The sequence below is a fragment of the Coloeus monedula genome (genome assembly GCF_965178545.1).
Source record: "Coloeus monedula genome assembly, chromosome: 14".
Taxonomy (NCBI): Eukaryota; Metazoa; Chordata; class Aves; order Passeriformes; family Corvidae; genus Coloeus; species Coloeus monedula.
Genome location: NC_138794.1, coordinates 15,780,730 through 15,794,577, shown reverse-complemented (window position 1 = coordinate 15,794,577; position 13,848 = coordinate 15,780,730). Strand labels below are relative to the sequence as shown.

General features: G+C 38.2%; 1 protein-coding gene across 2 annotated transcripts in view; it reads left to right on the top strand.

Moving 5' to 3' along the window:
- The window catches only part of OTUD7A (OTU deubiquitinase 7A), a 107,705-nt gene that overhangs the window by 47,326 nt on the left and 46,531 nt on the right, over positions 1–13,848 (top strand). For both annotated transcript variants that reach the window (XM_082290857.1, XM_082290856.1), the window contains exon 5: positions 8,733–8,865. The gene's annotated coding sequence lies outside the window, so the exon portion shown is untranslated. The remainder of the gene's footprint in view (positions 1–8,732; positions 8,866–13,848) is intronic.

The following is a 13,848-nucleotide window of genomic DNA, read 5'->3' as shown; positions in this document are numbered from 1 at the left end:
AATGGTGCTTCCTTCTCTCTGCTGCTTGCAGAACAATTTCCTGCAAAGCTGATAGGATTTCCCAAACAAGTTTTCTCCATGTGGAACTGGTTTATGTAAATTCGTAGATATTAAGTGTGCCTTGAAGCATGCTGGTCTTTGTGTGTTGTTATTAACCAGAAGTAGATAGATAGGTCCAGACAAAACTGAAGAGATTGGCACCTTCAGCATTGAGATCTGCCTTCTATTTCTGAAAAATGTTGGAGCTATTTATAAATTTGGAAGATCACAGGACTGTATGTGGCTTATCATGCTTATGCTTGTTCAGCTTCTGATATACTATTGTAATTAACTTTATTCCTAGCTTTCACAATCACAAGGCTGTTTTTCTATTTTTAAGGCCTTCTGCAAGAATACTGGATATTTTATCTTCACTGAAGTGCTGTGGCACATTGCAAAGGATGTATAAGGCTTAAGTGTTTCTCTTTATTCCTCTTCAGAGTACATAGTATACATTGTGCTGTTTGACATCATAGCCAGCTTAGTAATGCCCAGGCAAAAGTTTCCAAGGCCTAGAAGGGTGAACAAAGTACTATAAAAGCTAAACTCCAAATTTCATTTTTACACCTCTGCCTACAATGAGCAGGGGAGCTGAAAAAGATTTCAGTGTTTTTTCAGGCTGTTTAAAATATAGATGCAGGAGAAGGAAAAAGACTGCAGTTCCTCCCAGCTCTTCCTTAGCACATTAGCAGTCTTTAGAGCTCTGAGTTTTTCCTGCTCAGCCAAAGCATGCCGAGTCTATCAACCTGTCTACAATCTTACCATTACAAACATTACTTCATTATTGCTTTTCCAAGTTAGCAAGGCAAAGTGATATAATTCCAGCAGTTCAGGTATTTGTCTCCGCCAGGTTCCTCCAGTAAGAAACCCAATACACTGCAGTTTCAGTCCTTACCTTTTTGTCTCCACATGGAAAAGAAAGGCCCTTGCTGAAGCCTTTGCTTCTGTAGATGTGTGTGTTTGTATCTCCTTGGTGTTTAACAGATGGATTACTTAATGGAAAGAACTGAGAACAATGTGAGCAAATCTGTCCCTTAGTAAATTCTTGTAGTGGTTTGTAGAAGACCTGATAGGACAGGAAGATTTCCAAGGTGAGTTTCCAGTGGTGACACTGGCTGGAGTGACATTCTATGAAGTGTCTGACTTTCCATAGGTAAAGTATTATGGGAACGTTTACTGCTTATCTCTAAGTAGCAATGGCAATTATAATATAAATTCTCTGAATGCCTTTCTGTTTGAGAGCTTAAATTCTATCATTTGAATTACAGAGAAGGTACAGAGCCATATTTTCAACCTCCTGCTGGTGATTGTTTATACAACTTTGGGCCTTTTGGCTGTGGCTTTACTTCAGGAGACTGTCTAATTTAATCAAGCACACGTGGATTTGTATATGTGGAGTAGATATTCAGTCACATAAGCTGTGTCAAAATTTGCAGATCAGATTCAGGACTGAAGTTGCCCAAGAAGTTCTTTGCAACTGAATCCCTTTTAGAGGAAATCTATTTATTAAGTGGTATTTTTTTTTTTCTTCCTTTTAGTTAAAGTCTCTAATCTTTGGAGATCGTCATCATTAATGTTATGCATAAGAAAACAGTAGTTTCTGTGTAGTTTCTGAGTTGCATATATTACATTACACATGAGCAGATCCATTTCTATGTTAATTAAAACGCAAATACGAGTGGCATGAGCTTAGTTCTGATCCAAGTTTAACTATTTGACTGATGGTAGTGACCTTCTTTTCTTGACATACCGCTTTTACTGTGAAGCTAGTGCTAAAAAAAAAAAATTATTATCAACTGGGTAAAGTTCAGCTTGTACCTTTTTACATTTTCATGTATCGTGAACTCCCCCCACAGATAGTTTGCTTTTCAGTGTGTACTGACTGCAGCTCCAAGAAATGAGCTCATTCTGCCTGTCATGAAATAAAGAACACTGCTGGTTAATTGACTGGTTCAGCAAACAGAAAAGCAAGAGGTTTTTCCCAAACATTTGTGCATGAGAGAAAAGCTGACTCAAATGAGTGAATATTGCACATCTGCTGGTTTTGGCTGGGGTAGAGTTAATTTTCTTCACAGTGTCTGGTATGGGGCTGTGCTTTGGATTCATGCTGAGCATGGGGTTGATGATTTAGAGATGTTTTTGTCATTGCTGAGCAGGGCTCACAGAGCCAAGGCCTTTCCTGCTTTTCCTACTTCTAGGCTGGGGAGGGATCTGGGGGTGCCTGGGAGGTTGTGAGGGAGATGCAGCCAGGACAGGTGACCCCAACTGACCATAGGGATGTTCCAGACCATATGACATCATGCCCTGATGTATATATAAAGTTGGGGAAGAAGGAAGAAGGGGAGGACTTTTGAAGTGATGGAATTTGTGTTCCCCAGTCACCGTTCTGTGTGATGGGGCCCTGCCCTCCTGGGGATGGCTGAACACCTGCCCAACCATGGGAAGCACTGAATTGATTCCTTGTTTTGCTTGGCTTTTCCTGTTAAACTATCTTCATCTCAACCCAGCAGTTTTCCAGCTTTTACCCTTCCAATTCTCATCCTGGTCCTGCTGGAGGGGGAGGGACTGAGGGGCTGCCTGGGGCTGGGCTGCTGGCTGGGGTTAAACCACAACAGCACATATTCCCTGTCTGTCCGGCTGACTGACAACCAAAAAAAACCCATCATTTTTTCAAATAGGTTTCTGCAAAGCTAAATAAAAATGAGAGTTCTGCTTCTTGCACTGTGGTTGGTCATTCCTTAAGCTACCAATTTGAAAAGCTCATATAGTTGAGTTTTTTGCAGGTGATGGAAGCACATGGTTTCAAGCAAACTCTTTTTTGTTGATTGGTTTTTTCCTTGGTTGTGTTTTTTTTTTGTTTGGGGTTTTTGTTTGTTTGTTTTTAGTGGGGTTTCTTGGGTTTTTTTAAAATTTCTTTTATGTGGTTTATATTCTTGTCTGTCTGTTGAGCATCTGTCTTATGAAACACTACTGACCTGTTGTTGGGGGACCAACTCTGCATCAAATCATAATTTTTTCTCTTTCCCTCCCTCCCACCCAGCTATTTGTGTTTCATATGAAACCTAAATGAACTTAAAGATCTTCATTGAAATTGTTCCTGCTCCACATCCACAACTTTTTATTCTGAACCAGCAGTAACAGAATTCTCTCTCCCCTCCTTGCATTTCTGGCTAATAAGCAGCCCTGCTAGTCAGGCAGAGCCATTTTCTGCCATGAGTTTTTGAATAATTCCTAATAAATTGGCAGTGGGTATTGTCCAAAGTGCTGAAACATTTGTTTCTAAAAATAATCAGCAACAACTCCCAATCAGCTCTGCTATGCATCTGGCTTCTGATCAGCAGCAAAGCAGAGGAGTTGATCAATGCTTTTATAATAAAGAAAAAGAAATTAAATGTATGAAAGAAAATAGATTTCTGGATAGCTTAAAGGATTTTTTTTTTTTTATGTATCTGTCAACTTTCCAGGACTTTTATGACAAAAAGCAGAGAAAAATACAGGTATTTCTGAAATCCTTTCAGGATCCAATTTAAGATGTTTAAAAATATGTATTTTTCTCTGTGGCAGATTAAATAGAAAGATATTTATATGCTGAAGCTTGCAGTAAGCTTTACAAACCTGTCCTAATTCCTCAGAGTGATGTTGTCATCACATTTGTCAGCTAAGGCTCAAGGAGACCGCAAATTCTTTTGTGTTTTCCTCTCTTTTTCCTGTCTGGGAGTTTGTGATGAGCTGTTTGTTTCAGAAGAGATTGTTCTTCATTTAGTTTACAGGTGCTCTTTTCATATGTGAATTTGGTACATAAGTTAAAAAAATGCAGGCACTGTTGTTATTTTTTTTTTAGCTGTTGCCTGTATACATTAATATTCAGTGTGGTGAAGGGTTTTATTCCCCCACCCCCAGGCTCTATTTTGCAATCAATAGCATTTTCCATATGTTTTTTCCTGGCATTATGAATTTCCTAGTTTGTACAGTGCTATTTAATTCCATGTCCTGCTTTTCCATAGAATGCAATAATAGATGATGACGACAGTGGCAATTAGAACTAATGGTCTACTTCTTAGAGATGCGGAATATCCATTAATCCTGTTGAACTTGGTCAGAAATTAGGCTATTTTAACATCAAACTTGGAATATCTGTTAGTTGCTGTTGCTTTTTTTGTGTATACAATTCTGCCGTGTGTTTCCTTATAACACTTTCTTTGATTCATCATCTTTCAGTTCTCCTTGTTGAGCCTGAGTATTTCCTATTAATTATTATTTTTCACATTGCCTGAATTACAGGAAAAATCACAATGGTAGAGGTAGTTACAGCTTATTTATAGTGAGAAGAAACTTAGTGTGTATTACCAAATTGATTTGACTAAATGAATGAGGGATTTTTCTCACTGTTTAGGGCTTTTTTTAAAAAAAATTGATGATTAGCCATTCTTAATACTAGATAATTTCACATTTACTTCACTACATGACTTTCCTACTGCAGGACTTTCAATTACTTACGTAATTTAAGTGAAACACACAGTTGCTATACTTATATTATGCATCTTCAAAATGTTGTGAAATGAATCATTAATTTCTCAAATCTTTATTTTCTCGTATCTCTAGCTGTTTTAAAATCTTGAAGATGATATTAAATGATATTTTAATTAAATATTAATAAAACTAATTTATTAATTTATTATATATATTATTAAATCATGGGGGTTTTAGGGCAAAAAGGAATTAAATCTTCTATTCTTCTTGGTTTCATTTTCTAAACTAAATGCAATAACTGAGGAACATCATGTTTCACAGAAATAAGGGTGGGAGTCACAGGGCTGGGGGGAAATTACCCAGTTCTGTTTTGCTGCAGTGTGTGTGTGTGTGTTCTTCCCTGATGGAGCTCATTTAGCTCAGCACACACTGAGCTGATACTCCGGCATCTGCTGAATTCCAGCATGTTACATGTATGCCTGGCACACTTGCAGCTTCCTGTTCTTTCTATCTTATGTGTACCTAAGGACTTACAAGGACTTGCTTTTTGTACATAATCTGAATTTCAGAAGTTCAATCCTGCTGCTATTTTTAGGGTACTTGTAAGAGAGAGAACTTTCTCATCAGTCTGTCACTGAAGCTGTGGGATGAACCAATTGAGGGGATCAGTATTTTTAAGAGGAACTTGGAAAAATCACCATTATGTGTTTTGCCTTGATGTGAGGAACAATGTAACGTGCAGAGCAACAGACAGTCAAGCCTTGTGTTTAAAATAGCAGCTGAATTGTCTCCATCAAGGCATGGATGTGCTGCAGACTCCATTTTTAAAGACTATACTGAACCCTTAATCGCTGACTGTGCACTTGACATACAATTAAGCATTTGAGCTTTTCCCTAATCTCTGTGTACAAGAAGATAAAGGATGCTTGGAGACTTGTATCAGTAAGACTATTTATACAGAGCTCATACTGCTAACACTTTTGATATCCTTTAAGCTTCTGTCTTCATATCCCTGTGAGCTCAATCCACTGCACACATTTTCTGAGTCAAATTGGCATAAGCCAGGAAGAGGAGAAATGTGTTCACATGCAAGAACACTGGCCACAGTAAGACTTTTTTCTAGCTAGAGGAGAAATCCTTTCCTTCATCAGTAACTTGTGACAGATTCTAGAGACTTAGGACACAGATAAAGCAATAGGTGTTTCTCATGTAGTGATCATAAAGAAATTTCAAGTGATGAAGGTTCAGAAGAAAAAGAAACTGAGTTTGTGCCAGCACTTCAGACTGTGCTCAAGAACTTGTCTTCGAAAATTTAGATCATTGAGGTGCTGCCTTACTCTGGGCGTGAAAACCCCTTTCTTCAGGGGATCTTATTATTATTTCTTGAATATTACTGCTTCCCTATTATTAGAGATATCTTCTCCCTCATATGTTCCTTGGGCTACAGTAAATAATTGCAAAGAACCAATGAGCAGTGAGCAAGGCCTTGTAGTGAATGTAGGACTTGCACTGAAGAAGCCAAGTCTTGACAGAATCTAAGCACAAAGCTGATGTAACAGAAGGTGATGATTTATGTCTGGACTTACAGCTACTTCAGTGTGCATGTATGTAACAAAAATAATGGAAGCAAGCACACAATTGAGGTGTGCTCACTCTTGGGGAGATGCTGATCCACATTCAACAGAGTATTGGCAGAGGTTTTCAGCAGTGTGCAGCTGATCCTAAGCTGCTGAGAAAATTGTAGGAAGTATTTCAGTCCTGTGTCAGAAGCAGAAGTGTAAAATGGAACCCCTTTTGAGTTCAGAACAAGCAGTGCATGAGAGTCTTGGAAGAGAATTGAGGTATTTCTAAAAACTGAGTGGAGGAAGCTTCTTCATCTCCTTGTTAGTGACTATTTTGAAATGTCAAATAAAAGTAGAGGAAAATGAGTTATTGTGGATATTCATTCTTAACAAAGAATATCTCTGCTCTCTGTCCTCAGCTGATTTTGTCTCAGACTCTTACCTTCTAAAGACCTGTTGGAGATTGAGCTCTTTGATTTGCAATACATATGTAGCATCTTCAGTCTGTGTTTCAATTTCTTTTCTAACTTCACACAGAAGCTGTTTCAGGGACCATGCAAAGGTAAAAAGATAAATTCAAAATTTGTGCCCAGAATGATGAAAGAATTGCAACTGAAATTTCATCCTGAACGTTTTCATATCTCATGATAGTTTTATTCTGAGCTTTTATATCTCTGTGTATTTTGTTGTAGACCAAGTTAGGGTCATATAGGGATCATTCTTAGTTTCTTGGCCTACTATACTGGGGAATACAGCAGAGTAAGCAGTATTTAGGATTGATCTTAAACTGGTGAAGCTCCAGTGTATGTGTGAGAAAGGCTGAAAAGGGCTGAGCTATGTGCGTGTCCTTGTGCCCTGACCATCACAGTATCCATGGTAATCATTTAGATAACTTATTTACAACTTCAAGCTAAACGGGATAGTTTTTATTTTAGTTTAAATGGTATATTGTGATATAATAAAATATCTACTGCAAGCACATTGGCTGAGTCCTCTTTCAACAGAAGAAGTTGGCTGAGTGTTGGGAAGTGTTCATTATTCTGTGCAGCAGATGTGTTGAACAAAACTATAAAAATGTTTCAGTTGTTGTTTGTTAACATGTAGTTGAGAAAAAAGAAATATACTTTGCTTGTTTATTTCCAGGGCAGTGATAAAAGTTACATCTCCTTAGCAGAAGCATCATCATTTGGCTTTGAGGGCTGGATATCAGAGTTTTTAGTTATTTCCCTGTAGCTAATGGGAGTTTCATAGAGTAGATATTTTAGTTTGTTAATATTGTATAACTGGAAATGTGGAGGCATATTCACACTCGATGGTTATTTCTATACCCTGCAGTCCAAGCATCCTTGAAAGTGTTAGAGTTATTAAAGGTTGCTTCTGTGAGTTGAGGGTTTTACAGCTGTTTTTTTTAGGTTCCCTGAGGGTGATGAAGAGAGGGTCACAGGTGAATGTGGTTTGACTGCATTTCCTTTGCAGTGTATGAAATGATGTTTTTTATGTCGTTATGAACTTTGAAATAATTTGCTTCAGTGTGAGGGTATCTGTGGTGTGCTACATTCATAAGTGAGTTCCAACAAAGAATTGAAGATAATACTTTGGTCAGATTTATGGTTCTTGCATGGAAATATGTCACAGTGAAGAAAAAAAAGGTAAGAATCTTATTAAGTCCTATATATTATTTCACATACACCTGAGTTAGAGTTGGGTACATTAACAATTGTTAATTTAGGTACTTAACTCATGTTACAGTTGAGTTGTCACACAGACAACTGGGAGGTTTTGCATAAAAACCATTATCTACTGAGATTTGGTTACTTGTGTATGTATTCTAGGAAATAACGAGAAATAACGTTATGTTCTGCTTTCGTATTCTAATTCTCACAAATTTGTAAAAATTGTGGACCTTGTTATAGTTTTGCCTGTTTTAAAAGCATTAGCAGAAGGAATGTTTTCCATGATAAAAAGATTTGGGCAGATATCTGTTAAATCCTGATTTTGGTGGGGTTAGGCCCAGTTACAATGGTATGAGTTTTGTGAATGGATTAAAATACCAGAAACAGTAAAACTGATTGTAAGTGCTTTTTAGAATAAGGTGAAGCTTAGAGTAATTGGATTATGTATTTTCAAGCAGCAGGATTTATTCTTAAGATATAGGAGTAGATTATATGTAAACAGAACTGCTGTCTCTTTTAAAAATAAATAAACCCCATGAAATGGTGTTCCTTCTTTCTTCATGTGCTCATTTCTTTTTTTTCATCAAAAAGAATGGCTATCCTGATTGAGTCTTCTCCTGGATATCTCTATATTAGTTCATTGCCTTAGATTTTGGAAGCTTATGAGAAGAAAACTTTCAAAGCTGTATTTGATGAAACTTAGGACAAAGAACTGTTACAGGAAATTCCAAGTGCAAGTTGCCATTTTCATGTAGGAGAGCCATAAGGATATTTTTGTACATTCATAATTCTTTTTTTATTAATTGTCTGGGTTGTGCCCAAGTAATATTCCTAATGCAAATTACTGTATGTGGTACTTTATCTGCATTAAGAGTAGTACCCATTAGGCTTCTCAGGTCAAAGGTAAAGTCGATTTTGGCAGTTATTATTATTCAAATAGCAGAAGTGTAATGATTGATATACTACTTCTTTTTCTTTTTTCTTACAGATTTCTCAGGGGACAAAATTTTGCTTATTCATACCTTCTACTGTGGCAAAAATGGATTCTTTTCCTCACCAAAAACCAGCAGCATAACACCCATCCAACACCTGCCTCAAGGAACTCTTATTTAAAGTCTATTGTAAGTCAAAATAATCACTTGCTTAAAGGTAGCTTTAATCAGCTGTGCATCTATTTACAGCTCAGGACCCAGCAGCCTTCCCAGGAGCGCTAATCTGAGCGGCGTGGCTTTGCTGCAGCAGCTGTTCGCTCTTGAGTGGCAGCAGAGGAGGCAGGAGGCGGCTGCGGGGCAGGGCTCGGGCTGAGCTGCTGCCTGCCCGCGGCTCCGGTGTCACCCGGGTGTCCCCTCAGCACCGGGCTCGGAGCAGAGCACACCCAGTCTGTGGGGTCAGGCCCTGATGACACCGGCTGATCAGGAAGTTGATCTGCATTGCAAATGACGGCTCAGCCTCCTGTTGCTATGACAATTGATTTCAGACGTCCAAGTGTAGAAACAGGGGAGTAAAGAGCTCAAAATGCCGGGAACTGCAAGGAGTTCAGCTGGTGGTATTGGCTGCGGAGCTGAAAGCTTCTCGTGGTGCCCATAGGTTCAAGTCGGTCACTGCTAATGCAAGGCCGACTTGAAAAAATGTAATGAAACTCCACATTATAGATGTCCAAAAATGGCTGCTCAGAATTCATGCTTTACTTGCACTGAAGTTAGCTTTATGCAGCAGAGTATATGATAGATGTTTTTGGGAGAGAAAACTGTGTTAAGATTAGAGTTTCGGCCAGCATAGCTTCTTTATTTGAAAGAAGGATGGCATTTGGAGAAATACATTCAAAATTTCTATATAATACCTTCTTTCTGTAAAAGGACAAATCAATAAACGAGGAAAATGAGGGGAAAACATAAGGAGAAAATTCCAAATGAGGAAGAAATCTAGTTTGTTTATGTTGGTTCTTTGGAGATATATTCTAGTAAAGGAGATGCATGTTACTTCATGAAACTGCATTTATAAGAGGCCTCAGATTAACATCTGAAAGCCTAATTGTCATCTTTTCCGTGTGGTATAATACTGCCTACTTCTTTATCACTCTTATAGATAAAAGAATAATTAATACTTGAATTTATTTTAAAATTAAGGTATTTGTTTTAGAGAAATTCCAACTTTATCAGTGGCATTACATTTATCCTTTGCACAGCTGCTTTCTGTTAGAACACAATTAACATGCTATGAGGGCCCTTGTGAATAAAGTAAGGGAAACATTGTAATTGACTTACAGTCATTCTTCATGTCTTATTTTATCTTGTTATCTATATCATGTTTTCTTGTTTGAAAAAAAAAATACTATAGCAATGGTGGTGTTTTATCCTGAAAGAATACTGGTGCAGAGATGTAGAAGATCCTTACCTGAAAAGGCTCTGTCTCTTGCTTGGTTTATTCCAGTTCAGGACCCCAGTTTCATCTGTGATATTTTTTTCCTTCTGAGAATGTAATCACTCTTAAGTAAGAAAAACAGTGTTATGAAAACCATCTGAAGTTCCATGAAAATTGGAACCTCCATGAAAATTGTGTCCTTTATTATAGTTCTATCTTGAAATAATTCAAATATGTAAGCAAATAGTAGACACTTTAAATAGCCTTTCTGAAAATTGAAATGTAGCTGCATTTTTAAAATATACTCTGGTTGGTCCCTGAACCTTGATGATATTTATCCTAGAACTGGACTTAAAATACTTGAACAGTTTTCTTGGATAGCTCTTCTTTGATGGTTCCCACAGAGCCAAGGATTCTTCAGCATAGCTTGTTTCTTTCTCTACTTTTTCCACTTCTGTGGCTAAAGTATCTGCTCAGAACTTGTCTACACAAGATACCAGGAAAAATTTATGCAAATCAACTAAATGTAGGAATTTGAAGGGGGCAGCTTAAATCCCACCAAGTTCCTGTGTGCACTATCCCATTCATAATTAAAGTGGCCTCCAGTGTATTCAGTTTAATTCACTTCGAAGGCAAGATGAGCCAAACCAAATTAAGGCCAGCATTTTATTCACAGATGAAAGTGTTTGCAAAGGAATTTAATGGACATAGACAAATCCAGTAAATTAATTGGGTTAATTTTCCTGAGTTCCATTGTGTAGATAAAACCTTGGTAGTAATGTCTGATTTGAGCTTTTAGTTTTCTTCTTTCTTGTTCTTCTCCTTTTGTTCCTATTACTCTGATATTTTAGACTTGAGAAGGTAGATGGCCCTCACCAAATGCTGCCTTTTAATTTTACTGTGTTTTGAGAGTCCACATTTTAACATATAAATCCCCCACTTTGCCATCAGGTCTAGTTCACAGTTACCTTTTGTTTAGGCAATTACCATTGATCTGTCTTCTTCGACTAATGCCTTTTAATCCAGTTAGCAGAAAAAATACCATGTCCACTTTCTTAAGTGACCTGCATTAACTACCACTTTCCCTATAGCTGCTGTTCTCTTCCTAAACAAATCTTCTCTACTGAACTTGATTATTTAGTTAGAGATTTTTGCTTAATAGTTTAACGTAATAAAGAGTGGTTTAATTTCCTAATATTGTCAGGATCGTAGAATTATGGCATTTCCCATCAATTGTGGCCTGTCAGAAAGAATTCCCTTCAAAATCTCAAACTGTGCATGAAGAGGGTCTTTCTGCCTTCTCAGCCAGTCCAAGCAGCAGGAACATTGCACCCAGGAGTGACTGCACCTGTGTCCATTGCCAGACCAGCTGAGAGCCAGCAGTGATAAACAGGCCCTGAGCTCTGTCACACTGCAGGGACCTAAAAACAGCCTGCGGGGAGCTGGTTTAATGCAATCACTAGGTGTCTCTCCATTGGTTTCCCAGAGCACCAAGACTGTGCATCTTATTGATGGTTCTTATTTCATCCTTCCTTTAAAAATTAGGAAAGTGAAAGATCTTAGGTGCAGCTTAGTCGTTCTGTCTTGCCAAGGATTTGTCCAGTGTGTGCTGTTTTCTCTCTGTTCCTCACTTTGGATTTGTCAGCTGTGTCTGTTCTGGATGCATGGGATTTGTTTTAACATGGTTGCTTTTGCTTCATTAGTTAGCCCTATGCATATCTTTAAGCTTCTGTAGCAAAAAAAAGTAGTTCATGTCATTTAACTGGGTGAAGCTATTTGATTTTGAAGAAGTTAAATTTAGATTCAGGTGCAGACTATTTACTTCCACGTATGGCTCAGCTTTGAGAGAGAGGTACTTTAAGGAGAGGAGAAGATCAAATATAACTGAGATTGTGCTAAACTGATTTCAAGTCCTATTAGCCCATCTTAACATTTCAAACTAATCAGTATCTCCTCTTTAAATACTTTAAAAATGCTTTTTCTTATAATATACAACAAAGTATCCAATTTCACTGCCTCTTGTATTTGCACTGTATAAATAAGAAATTATTTAGGGAAGAAATTTGGCCAGAAAGTGATTGAAAACCAAGGTCTTCCTGTATTTTGACTGTCAAGATGTTTCAATTTACATTCAGTTCAAAGTTTGTGTGTCAGGTGTGACCCATTTGAAATGAAAACTGCAGGTGTCTGTGGTGTTACCCCCAGGAGGAGTGGTGCTCCTGGACAGGTGGTGTGAGGTGAATGGTTGTGTTAGATTGCTCCACGTGTATTTAAAGTGTAAGTTGTGTTAATGCTTTGAGAAGCCATCAAGAGCAAAGGTGGTGCTGATGGTTCCTTAGGTGAGGAAAGATCAAATCCATCTGGGGAGAACAGTGGTTCTGAGAGCCACCTGCCTTCTGAGTCAGTGCCTCCTTTAGAACTGATAATTTATTTTCTTTTTTGCTTACTTTTTACACTTCCATCTGGGTGGGTTTTCACAGATGATAGTAGTTTTGTGGTAAAAATAGTATCTTTAAGACTTTTTCCATTGGGTTTTGCTCTTGTTGGTTTGTTTTAATCTAAATTCTAGAGAGCTGAGCAAACAACTTCCATGGGGAAAAAACAGTGTTAGTTCAAATGTATGCAGAGAGGATCCTGCAAACTCTTCTCTTTGCTTCCAGAGTGTGGATTCTATGAGGTAATTTTGAGGTGAAGGTGACGTCATAAATGCAGAGCTTGGTCTTGTCTTTTGCTCTTAGAAGGATGTCTTTTTTTACTGTTGAAAATACTGAAGTAATGCTGATCCTGAGACAACTCATGAATTGGCTTCTCCAAGCTGATATGCACTTCAGCTCCCCAAACTTATGAGCACTCCAGCCCCCACACAGTGACTGTACTTGAGTGCCCAGCTGGTGCATTTTAGATTAACACTCATTATGCTACTGAGTCACTTCTGGTGGTGATCTGAAATGCACCAATGCTTTGTATCATCTCTGGCAGGTTCCTTTACTTTGATTGGTATGCTTCTGTCCTGCTGGCTAAGATTCATTTCATTCTTTCTTGTAGTCACTAAAGAAATTAGTTGTACTCGGTTTCTGGTAATCTTTTTGTACAGATTAGTACTGTTGCGTACACTGCATCTATGTATGAGTGTTTGTTAAAAATAAAAGTAGCATTTTTGTCCTGCGTTTGTATTGGAACAAATTCAGTTGAGACACAGCCTAGATGTCAAATTTGGCCATAATCCATTAAGGTAGTTCTCTTCCCAAAATGTCTGCATTCCTTTTTAACTAGTCTCCCCAGCATTTCCACCTTTCCTTCTGTTGCTGTGTCTTCATTGGGATTACATTTTAGAAGTGTTTCCCTTGCACAGGGGTGATCCAGTGCAGTTTGTGGTCCTTCACTGGACTCACTCCAGTATGTCCGTGTCTTTCTTGTGTTGCGGATCCAGAAATGGACATAATATTCCAGATGAGTCTCACCAGACCTGAATAGAGAGGAAAAGATCATCTCCCCTGCTATCCTCGTGTGGCCCAAACATAATGATCCAGCTGTATAAATAGTATAAAAGCATAAATGTGCAAGCAGTATGAAACATGCAGTGGTACAACGTAGAGGCCAGAAGAGTGTGAAGTGGGTAGGATCAGCAACAGTGTAATTTACCTTTGTCCTGAAAAACATGGAACTGTGTAACCACAGAGCACAGGTCTGATGAGGAGCTGTGAGGGAGCTCGAGTTGTTTAGCCTGGAGAAAAAGGGACTGA